This window comes from Symphalangus syndactylus, chromosome 23 (assembly GCF_028878055.3).
Source record: "Symphalangus syndactylus isolate Jambi chromosome 23, NHGRI_mSymSyn1-v2.1_pri, whole genome shotgun sequence".
NCBI classification, from domain to species: domain Eukaryota; kingdom Metazoa; phylum Chordata; class Mammalia; order Primates; family Hylobatidae; genus Symphalangus; species Symphalangus syndactylus.
The window spans coordinates 818,866-829,845 of NC_072445.2; positions in this window are offsets into that span (position 1 = coordinate 818,866).

The window sequence follows — 10,980 nt, forward strand, 5'->3', positions numbered from 1 at the left end:
TGAAGACATTCCTTTTTCCACTATTACCCTCTTAGCCCTCCGAATCTCCACTTGCATTTTCTACAAAAAGAGTGTTTCATAACTGCTCAATCAAAAATATGTTTTATCTCTGTTAACTGAAATTACAGATCAGAAATAAGTTTCACAGAATGCATCTGTGTAGTTTTTATTTGAAGATATTCTTTTTCCCAATGTAGGCCTCTTAGCGCTTAGCATGTCCAATTGCAGTTTCTACAGAAAGAGTGTTTCAGAACGGCTCAATCAAAAGTAAGGTTCAACTCTGTTAGCTGAATGCACAGAACAGTAAGAGTTTTCACAGAATGCTACTGTGTAGTTTATATTTGAATATATTCCTTTTTCCACTATTACCCTCTTAGCGCTCCGAAAGTCCACTTGCATTTTCTACAGAAAGAGTGTTCAGAACTGCGCAATCAAAAGTATGGTTTAAATCTGTTAGCTTAATGAACATATCAGAAATAAGTTTCACACAATGCTTCTGTGTAGTTTTCATTTGAAGATATTATTTTTCCCAATAGAGGCCTCTTAGCGCTCAGAATGTCCAATTGCAGTTTCTACAGAAAGAGTGTTTCAGAAAGGCTCAATCAAAAGTAAGGTTCAACCCTGTTAGTTGAATGCACAGAACAGAAAGAAGTTTCATACAATGCTTCTGTGTAGTTTATATTTGAACATATTCTTTTCTCCACTATTACCCACTTAGCGCTACGAATGTCCAGTTGCATTTTCTACAGACAGAGTGTTTCAAAACTGCTCAATCAAAAGTATGGTTTAACTCTGTTAGCTGAATGCTCAGATCAGAAAGAAGTTTCACAGAATGCTTCTGTGTAGTTTATATTTGAATATATTCCTTTTTCCACTACTACTCTCTTAGCGCTCCAAATGTCCAGTTGCATTTTCTACAGAAAGAGTGTTCAGATCTGCTGAATCAAAAGTATGGTTTAACTCTGTTAGCTGAATGCACAGATCAGAAAGAAGTTTCACAGAATGATTCTGTGTAGTTTATATTTGGAGACATTCCTTTCTCCACTATTACCCTCTTAGCGCTCCGAATCTCCACTTGCATTTTCTACAGAAAGAGTGTTTCAGAATGGCTCAATCAAAACTAAGGTTCAACTCTTTTAGTTGAACAAACAGAACAGAAAGAAGTTTAACACAATTCTTCTGTGTAGTTTTTATTTGTAGACATTCTTTTTCCCAATATAGGCCTCTTAGCGCTCAGAATGTCCAATTGCAGTTTCTACAGAAAGAGTGTTTCAGAACGGCTCAATCAAAAGTAAGGTTCAACTCTGTTAGTTGAATGCACAGAACAGAAAGAAGTTTCACAGAATGCTTCTGTGTAGTTTATATTTGAACATATTCTTTTTTCCACTATTACCCACTTAGCGCTACGAATGTCCAGTTGCATTTTCTACAGACAGAGTGTTTCAAAACTGCTCAATCAAAAGTATGGTTTAACTCTGTTAGCTGAATGCTCAGATCAGAAAGAAGTTTCACAGAATGCTTCTGTGTAGTTTATATTTGAATATATTCCTTTTTCCACTACTACTCTCTTAGCGCTCCAAATGTCCAGTTGCATTTTCTACAGAAAGAGTGTTCAGATCTGCTGAATCAAAAGTATGGTTTAACTCTGTTAGCTGAATGCACAGATCAGAAAGAAGTTTCACAGAATGATTCTGTGTAGTTTATATTTGGAGACATTCCTTTTTCCACTATTACCCTCTTAGCGCTCCGAATCTCCACTTGCATTTTCTACAGAAAGAGTGTTTCAGAACGGCTCAATCAAAACTAAGGTTCAACTCTTTTAGTTGAACAAACAGAACAGAAAGACGTTTCACACAATTCTTCTGTGTAGTTTTTATTTGTAGACATTCTTTTTCCCAATATAGGCCTCTTAGCGCTCAGAATGTCCAATTGCAGTTTCTACAGAAAGAGTGTTTCAGAACGGCTCAATCAAAACTAAGGTTCAACTCTTTTAGTTGAACAAACAGAACAGAAAGAAGTTTCACACAATTCTTCTGTGTAGTTTTTATTTGTAGACATTCTTTTTCCCAATATAGGCCTCTTAGCGCTCAGAATGTCCAATTGCAGTTTCTACAGAAAGAGTGTTTCAGAACGGCTCAATCAAAAATAAGGTTCAACTCTGTTAGTTGAATGCACAGAACAGAAAGAAGTTTCACAGAATGCTTCTGTGTAGTTTATATTTGAACATATTCTTTTTTCCACTATTACCCACTTAGCGCTACGAATGTCCAGTTGCATTTTCTACAGACAGAGTGTTTCAAAACTGCTCAATCAAAAGTATGGTTTAACTCTGTTAGCTGAATGCTCAGATCAGAAAGAAGTTTCACAGAATGCTTCTGTGTAGTTTATACTTGAATATATTCCTTTTTCCACTACTACGCTCTTAGCGCTCCAAATGTCCAGTTGCATTTTCTACAGAAAGAGTGTTCAGATCTGCTCAATCAAAACTATGGTTTAACTCTGTTAGCTGAATGCACAGATCAGAAAGAAGTTTCACCGAATGATTCTGTGTAGTTTATATTTGAAGACATTCCTTTTTCCACTATTACCCCCTTAGCGCTCCGAATCTCCACTTGCATTTTCTACAAAAAGAGTGTTTCATAACTGCTCAATCAAAAATATGTTTTATCTCTGTTAACTGAATTTACAGATCAGAAATAAGTTTCACAGAATGCATCTGTGTAGTTTTTATTTGAAGATATTCTTTTTCCCAATGTAGGCCTCTTAGCGCTTAGCATGTCCAATTGCAGTTTCTACAGAAAGAGTGTTTCAGAACGGCTCAATCAAAAGTAAGGTTCAACTCTGTTAGCTGAATGCACAGAACAGTAAGAGTTTTCACAGAATGCTACTGTGTAGTTTATATTTGAATATATTCCTTTTTCCACTATTACCCTCTTAGCGCTCCGAAAGTCCACTTGCATTTTCTACAGAAAGAGTGTTCAGAACTGCGCAATCAAAAGTATTTTTTAAATCTGTTAGCTTAATGAACATATCAGAAATAAGTTTCACACAATGCTTCTGTGTAGTTTTCATTTGAAGATATTATTTTTCCCAATAGAGTCCTCTTAGCGCTCAGAATGTCCAATTGCAGTTTCTACAGAAAGAGTGTTTCAGAAAGGCTCAATCAAAAGTAAGGTTCAACCCTGTTAGTTGAATGCACAGAACAGAAAGAAGTTTCATACAATGCTTCTGTGTAGTTTATATTTGAACATATTCTTTTCTCCACTATTACCCACTTAGCGCTACGAATGTCCAGTTGCATTTTCTACAGACAGAGTGTTTCAAAACTGCTCAATCAAAAGTATGGTTTAACTCTGTTAGCTGAATGCTCAGATCAGAAAGAAGTTTCACAGAATGCTTCTGTGTAGTTTATATTTGAATATATTCCTTTTTCCACTACTACTCTCTTAGCGCTCCAAATATCCAGTTGCATTTTCTACAGAAAGAGTGTTCAGATCTGCTGAATCAAAAGTATGGTTTAACTCTGTTAGCTGAATGCACAGATCAGAAAGAAGTTTCACAGAATGATTCTGTGTAGTTTATATTTGGAGACATTCCTTTCTCCACTATTACCCTCTTAGCGCTCCGAATCTCCACTTGCATTTTCTACAGAAAGAGTGTTTCAGAATGGCTCAATCAAAACTAAGGTTCAACTCTTTTAGTTGAACAAACAGAACAGAAAGAAGTTTAACACAATTCTTCTGTGTAGTTTTTATTTGTAGACATTCTTTTTCCCAATATAGGCCTCTTAGCGCTCAGAATGTCCAATTGCAGTTTCTACAGAAAGAGTGTTTCAGAACGGCTCAATCAAAAGTAAGGTTCAACTCTGTTAGTTGAATGCACAGAACAGAAAGAAGTTTCACAGAATGCTTCTGTGTAGTTTATATTTGAACATATTCTTTTTTCCACTATTACCCACTTAGCGCTACGAATGTCCAGTTGCATTTTCTACAGACAGAGTGTTTCAAAACTGCTCAATCAAAAGTATGGTTTAACTCTGTTAGCTGAATGCTCAGATCAGAAAGAAGTTTCACAGAATGCTTCTGTGTAGTTTATATTTGAATATATTCCTTTTTCCACTACTACTCTCTTAGCGCTCCAAATGTCCAGTTGCATTTTCTACAGAAAGAGTGTTCAGATCTGCTGAATCAAAAGTATGGTTTAACTCTGTTAGCTGAATGCACAGATCAGAAAGAAGTTTCACAGAATGATTCTGTGTAGTTTATATTTAGAGACATTCCTTTCTCCACTATTACCCTCTTAGCGCTCCGAATCTCCACTTGCATTTTCTACAGAAAGAGTGTTTCAGAACGGCTCAATCAAAACTAAGGTTCAACTCTTTTAGTTGAACAAACAGAACAGAAAGAAGTTTAACACAATTCTTCTGTGTAGTTTTTATTTGTAGACATTCTTTTTCCCAATATAGGCCTCTTAGCGCTCAGAATGTCCAATTGCAGTTTCTACAGAAAGAGTGTTTCAGAACGGCTCAATCAAAAGTAAGGTTCAACTCTGTTAGTTGAATGCACAGAACAGAAAGAAGTTTCACAGAATGCTTCTGTGTAGTTTATATTTGAACATATTCTTTTTTCCACTATTACCCACTTAGCGCTACGAATGTCCAGTTGCATTTTCTACAGACAGAGTGTTTCAAAACTGCTCAATCAAAAGTATGGTTTAACTCTGTTAGCTGAATGCTCAGATCAGAAAGAAGTTTCACAGAATGCTTCTGTGTAGTTTATATTTGAATATATTCCTTTTTCCACTACTACGCTCTTAGCGCTCCAAATGTCCAGTTGCATTTTCTACAGAAAGAGTGTTCAGATCTGCTCAATCAAAAGTATGGTTTAACTCTGTTAGCTGAATGCACAGATCAGAAAGAAGTTTCACCGAATGATTCTGTGTAGTTTATATTTGAAGACATTACTTTTTCCACTATTACCCTCTTAGCGTTCCGAATCTCCACTTGCATTTTCTACAAAAAGAGTGTTTCATAACTGCTCAATCAAAAATATGTTTTATCTCTGTTAACTGAATTTACAGATCAGAAATAAGTTTCACAGAATGCATCTGTGTAGTTTTTATTTGAAGATATTCTTTTTCCCAATGTAGGCCTCTTAGCGCTTAGCATGTCCAATTGCAGTTTCTACAGAAAGAGTGTTTCAGAACGGCTCAATCAAAAGTAAGGTTCAACTCTGTTAGCTGAATGCACAGAACAGTAAGAGTTTTCACAGAATGCTACTGTGTAGTTTATATTTGAATATATTCCTTTTTCCACTATTACCCTCTTAGCGCTCCGAATGTCCACTTGCATTTTCTACAGAAAAAGTGTTCAGAACTGCGCAATCAAAAGTATGGTTTAACTCTGTCAGCTTAATGAACATATCAGAAATAAGTTTCACACAATGCTTCTGTGTAGTTTTTATTTGAAGATATTATTTTTCCCAATAGAGGCCTCTTAGCGCTCAGAATGTCCAATTGCAGTTTCTACAGAAAGAGTGTTTCAGAAAGGCTCAATCAAAAGTAAGGTTCAACTCTGTTAGTTGAATGCACAGAACAGAAAGAAGTTTCATACAATGCTTCTGTGTAGTTTATATTTGAACATATTCTTTTCTCCACTATTACCCACTTAGCGCTACGAATGTCCAGTTGCATTTTCTACAGACAGAGTGTTTCAAAACTGCTCAATCAAAAGTATGGTTTAACTCTGTTAGCTGAATGCTCAGATCAGAAAGAAGTTTCACAGAATGCTTCTGTGTAGTTTATATTTGAATATATTCCTTTTTCCACTACTACACTCTTAGCGCTCCAAATGTCCAGTTGCATTTTCTACAGAAAGAGTGTTCAGATCTGCTGAATCAAAAGTATGGTTTAACTCTGTTAGCTGAATGCACAGATCAGAAAGAAGTTTCACAGAATGATTCTGTGTAGTTTATATTTGGAGACATTCCTTTTTCCACTATTACCCTCTTAGCGCTCCGAATCTCCACTTGCATTTTCTACAGAAAGAGTGTTTCAGAACGGCTCAATCAAAACTAAGGTTCAACTCTTTTAGTTGAACAAACAGAACAGAAAGACGTTTCACACAATTCTTCTGTGTAGTTTTTATTTGTAGACATTCTTTTTCCCAATATAGGCCTCTTAGCGCTCAGAATGTCCAATTGCAGTTTCTACAGAAAGAGTGTTTCAGAACGGCTCAATCAAAACTAAGGTTCAACTCTTTTAGTTGAACAAACAGAACAGAAAGAAGTTTCACACAATTCTTCTGTGTAGTTTTTATTTGTAGACATTCTTTTTCCCAATATAGGCCTCTTAGCGCTCAGAATGTCCAATTGCAGTTTCTACAGAAAGAGTGTTTCAGAACGGCTCAATCAAAAATAAGGTTCAACTCTGTTAGTTGAATGCACAGAACAGAAAGAAGTTTCACAGAATGCTTCTGTGTAGTTTATATTTGAACATATTCTTTTTTCCACTATTACCCACTTAGCGCTACGAATGTCCAGTTGCAATTTCTACAGACAGAGTGTTTCAAAACTGCTCAATCAAAAGTATGGTTTAACTCTGTTAGCTGAATGCTCAGATCAGAAAGAAGTTTCACAGAATGCTTCTGTGTAGTTTATATTTGAATATATTCCTTTTTCCACTACTACGCTCTTAGCGCTCCAAATGTCCAGTTGCATTTTCTACAGAAAGAGTGTTCAGATCTGCTCAATCAAAACTATGGTTTAACTCTGTTAGCTGAATGCACAGATCAGAAAGAAGTTTCACCGAATGATTCTGTGTAGTTTATATTTGAAGACATTCCTTTTTCCACTATTACCCTCTTAGCCCTCCGAATCTCCACTTGCATTTTCTACAAAAAGAGTGTTTCATAACTGCTCAATCAAAAATATGTTTTATCTCTGTTAACTGAATTTACAGATCAGAAATAAGTTTCACAGAATGCATCTGTGTAGTTTTTATTTGAAGATATTCTTTTTCCCAATGTAGGCCTCTTAGCGCTTAGCATGTCCAATTGCAGTTTCTACAGAAAGAGTGTTTCAGAACGGCTCAATCAAAAGTAAGGTTCAACTCTGTTAGCTGAATGCACAGAACAGTAAGAGTTTTCACAGAATGCTACTGTGTAGTTTATATTTGAATATATTCCTTTTTCCACTATTACCCTCTTAGCGCTCCGAAAGTCCACTTGCATTTTCTACAGAAAGAGTGTTCAGAACTGCGCAATCAAAAGTATGGTTTAAATCTGTTAGCTTAATGAACATATCAGAAATAAGTTTCACACAATGCTTCTGTGTAGTTTTCATTTGAAGATATTATTTTTCCCAATAGAGGCCTCTTAGCGCTCAGAATGTCCAATTGCAGTTTCTACAGAAAGAGTGTTTCAGAAAGGCTCAATCAAAAGTAAGGTTCAACCCTGTTAGTTGAATGCACAGAACAGAAAGAAGTTTCATACAATGCTTCTGTGTAGTTTATATTTGAACATATTCTTTTCTCCACTATTACCCACTTAGCGCTACGAATGTCCAGTTGCATTTTCTACAGACAGAGTGTTTCAAAACTGCTCAATCAAAAGTATGGTTTAACTCTGTTAGCTGAATGCTCAGATCAGAAAGAAGTTTCACAGAATGCTTCTGTGTAGTTTATATTTGAATATATTCCTTTTTCCACTACTACTCTCTTAGCGCTCCAAATGTCCAGTTGCATTTTCTACAGAAAGAGTGTTCAGATCTGCTGAATCAAAAGTATGGTTTAACTCTGTTAGCTGAATGCACAGATCAGAAAGAAGTTTCACAGAATGATTCTGTGTAGTTTATATTTGGAGACATTCCTTTCTCCACTATTACCCTCTTAGCGCTCCGAATCTCCACTTGCATTTTCTACAGAAAGAGTGTTTCAGAATGGCTCAATCAAAACTAAGGTTCAACTCTTTTAGTTGAACAAACAGAACAGAAAGAAGTTTAACACAATTCTTCTGTGTAGTTTTTATTTGTAGACATTCTTTTTCCCAATATAGGCCTCTTAGCGCTCAGAATGTCCAATTGCAGTTTCTACAGAAAGAGTGTTTCAGAACGGCTCAATCAAAAGTAAGGTTCAACTCTGTTAGTTGAATGCACAGAACAGAAAGAAGTTTCACAGAATGCTTCTGTGTAGTTTATATTTGAACATATTCTTTTTTCCACTATTACCCACTTAGCGCTACGAATGTCCAGTTGCATTTTCTACAGACAGAGTGTTTCAAAACTGCTCAATCAAAAGTATGGTTTAACTCTGTTAGCTGAATGCTCAGATCAGAAAGAAGTTTCACAGAATGCTTCTGTGTAGTTTATATTTGAATATATTCCTTTTTCCACTACTACTCTCTTAGCGCTCCAAATGTCCAGTTGCATTTTCTACAGAAAGAGTGTTCAGATCTGCTGAATCAAAAGTATGGTTTAACTCTGTTAGCTGAATGCACAGATCAGAAAGAAGTTTCACAGAATGATTCTGTGTAGTTTATATTTAGAGACATTCCTTTCTCCACTATTACCCTCTTAGCGCTCCGAATCTCCACTTGCATTTTCTACAGAAAGAGTGTTTCAGAACGGCTCAATCAAAACTAAGGTTCAACTCTTTTAGTTGAACAAACAGAACAGAAAGAAGTTTAACACAATTCTTCTGTGTAGTTTTTATTTGTAGACATTCTTTTTCCCAATATAGGCCTCTTAGCGCTCAGAATGTCCAATTGCAGTTTCTACAGAAAGAGTGTTTCAGAACGGCTCAATCAAAAGTAAGGTTCAACTCTGTTAGTTGAATGCACAGAACAGAAAGAAGTTTCACAGAATGCTTCTGTGTAGTTTATATTTGAACATATTCTTTTTTCCACTATTACCCACTTAGCGCTACGAATGTCCAGTTGCATTTTCTACAGACAGAGTGTTTCAAAACTGCTCAATCAAAAGTATGGTTTAACTCTGTTAGCTGAATGCTCAGATCAGAAAGAAGTTTCACAGAATGCTTCTGTGTAGTTTATATTTGAATATATTCCTTTTTCCACTACTACGCTCTTAGCGCTCCAAATGTCCAGTTGCATTTTCTACAGAAAGAGTGTTCAGATCTGCTCAATCAAAAGTATGGTTTAACTCTGTTAGCTGAATGCACAGATCAGAAAGAAGTTTCACCGAATGATTCTGTGTAGTTTATATTTGAAGACATTACTTTTTCCACTATTACCCTCTTAGCGTTCCGAATCTCCACTTGCATTTTCTACAAAAAGAGTGTTTCATAACTGCTCAATCAAAAATATGTTTTATCTCTGTTAACTGAATTTACAGATCAGAAATAAGTTTCACAGAATGCATCTGTGTAGTTTTTATTTGAAGATATTCTTTTTCCCAATGTAGGCCTCTTAGCGCTTAGCATGTCCAATTGCAGTTTCTACAGAAAGAGTGTTTCAGAACGGCTCAATCAAAAGTAAGGTTCAACTCTGTTAGCTGAATGCACAGAACAGTAAGAGTTTTCACAGAATGCTACTGTGTAGTTTATATTTGAATATATTCCTTTTTCCACTATTACCCTCTTAGCGCTCCGAATGTCCACTTGCATTTTCTACAGAAAAAGTGTTCAGAACTGCGCAATCAAAAGTATGGTTTAACTCTGTCAGCTTAATGAACATATCAGAAATAAGTTTCACACAATGCTTCTGTGTAGTTTTTATTTGAAGATATTATTTTTCCCAATAGAGGCCTCTTAGCGCTCAGAATGTCCAATTGCAGTTTCTACAGAAAGAGTGTTTCAGAAAGGCTCAATCAAAAGTAAGGTTCAACTCTGTTAGTTGAATGCACAGAACAGAAAGAAGTTTCATACAATGCTTCTGTGTAGTTTATATTTGAACATATTCTTTTCTCCACTATTACCCACTTAGCGCTACGAATGTCCAGTTGCATTTTCTACAGACAGAGTGTTTCAAAACTGCTCAATCAAAAGTATGGTTTAACTCTGTTAGCTGAATGCTCAGATCAGAAAGAAGTTTCACAGAATGCTTCTGTGTAGTTTATATTTGAATATATTCCTTTTTCCACTACTACACTCTTAGCGCTCCAAATGTCCAGTTGCATTTTCTACAGAAAGAGTGTTCAGATCTGCTGAATCAAAAGTATGGTTTAACTCTGTTAGCTGAATGCACAGATCAGAAAGAAGTTTCACAGAATGATTCTGTGTAGTTTATATTTGGAGACATTCCTTTTTCCACTATTACCCTCTTAGCGCTCCGAATCTCCACTTGCATTTTCTACAGAAAGAGTGTTTCAGAACGGCTCAATCAAAACTAAGGTTCAACTCTTTTAGTTGAACAAACAGAACAGAAAGACGTTTCACACAATTCTTCTGTGTAGTTTTTATTTGTAGATATTCTTTTTCCCAATATAGGCCTCTTAGCGCTCAGAATGTCCAATTGCAGTTTCTACAGAAAGAGTGTTTCAGAACGGCTCAATCAAAACTAAGGTTCAACTCTTTTAGTTGAACAAACAGAACAGAAAGAAGTTTCACACAATTCTTCTGTGTAGTTTTTATTTGTAGACATTCTTTTTCCCAATATAGGCCTCTTAGCGCTCAGAATGTCCAATTGCAGTTTCTACAGAAAGAGTGTTTCAGAACGGCTCAATCAAAAATAAGGTTCAACTCTGTTAGTTGAATGCACAGAACAGAAAGAAGTTTCACAGAATGCTTCTGTGTAGTTTATATTTGAACATATTCTTTTTTCCACTATTACCCACTTAGCGCTACGAATGTCCAGTTGCATTTTCTACAGACAGAGTGTTTCAAAACTGCTCAATCAAAAGTATGGTTTAACTCTGTTAGCTGAATGCTCAGATCAGAAAGAAGTTTCACAGAATGCTTCTGTGTAGTTTATATTTGAATATATTCCTTTTTCCACTACTACGCTCTTAGCGCTCCAAATGTCCAGTT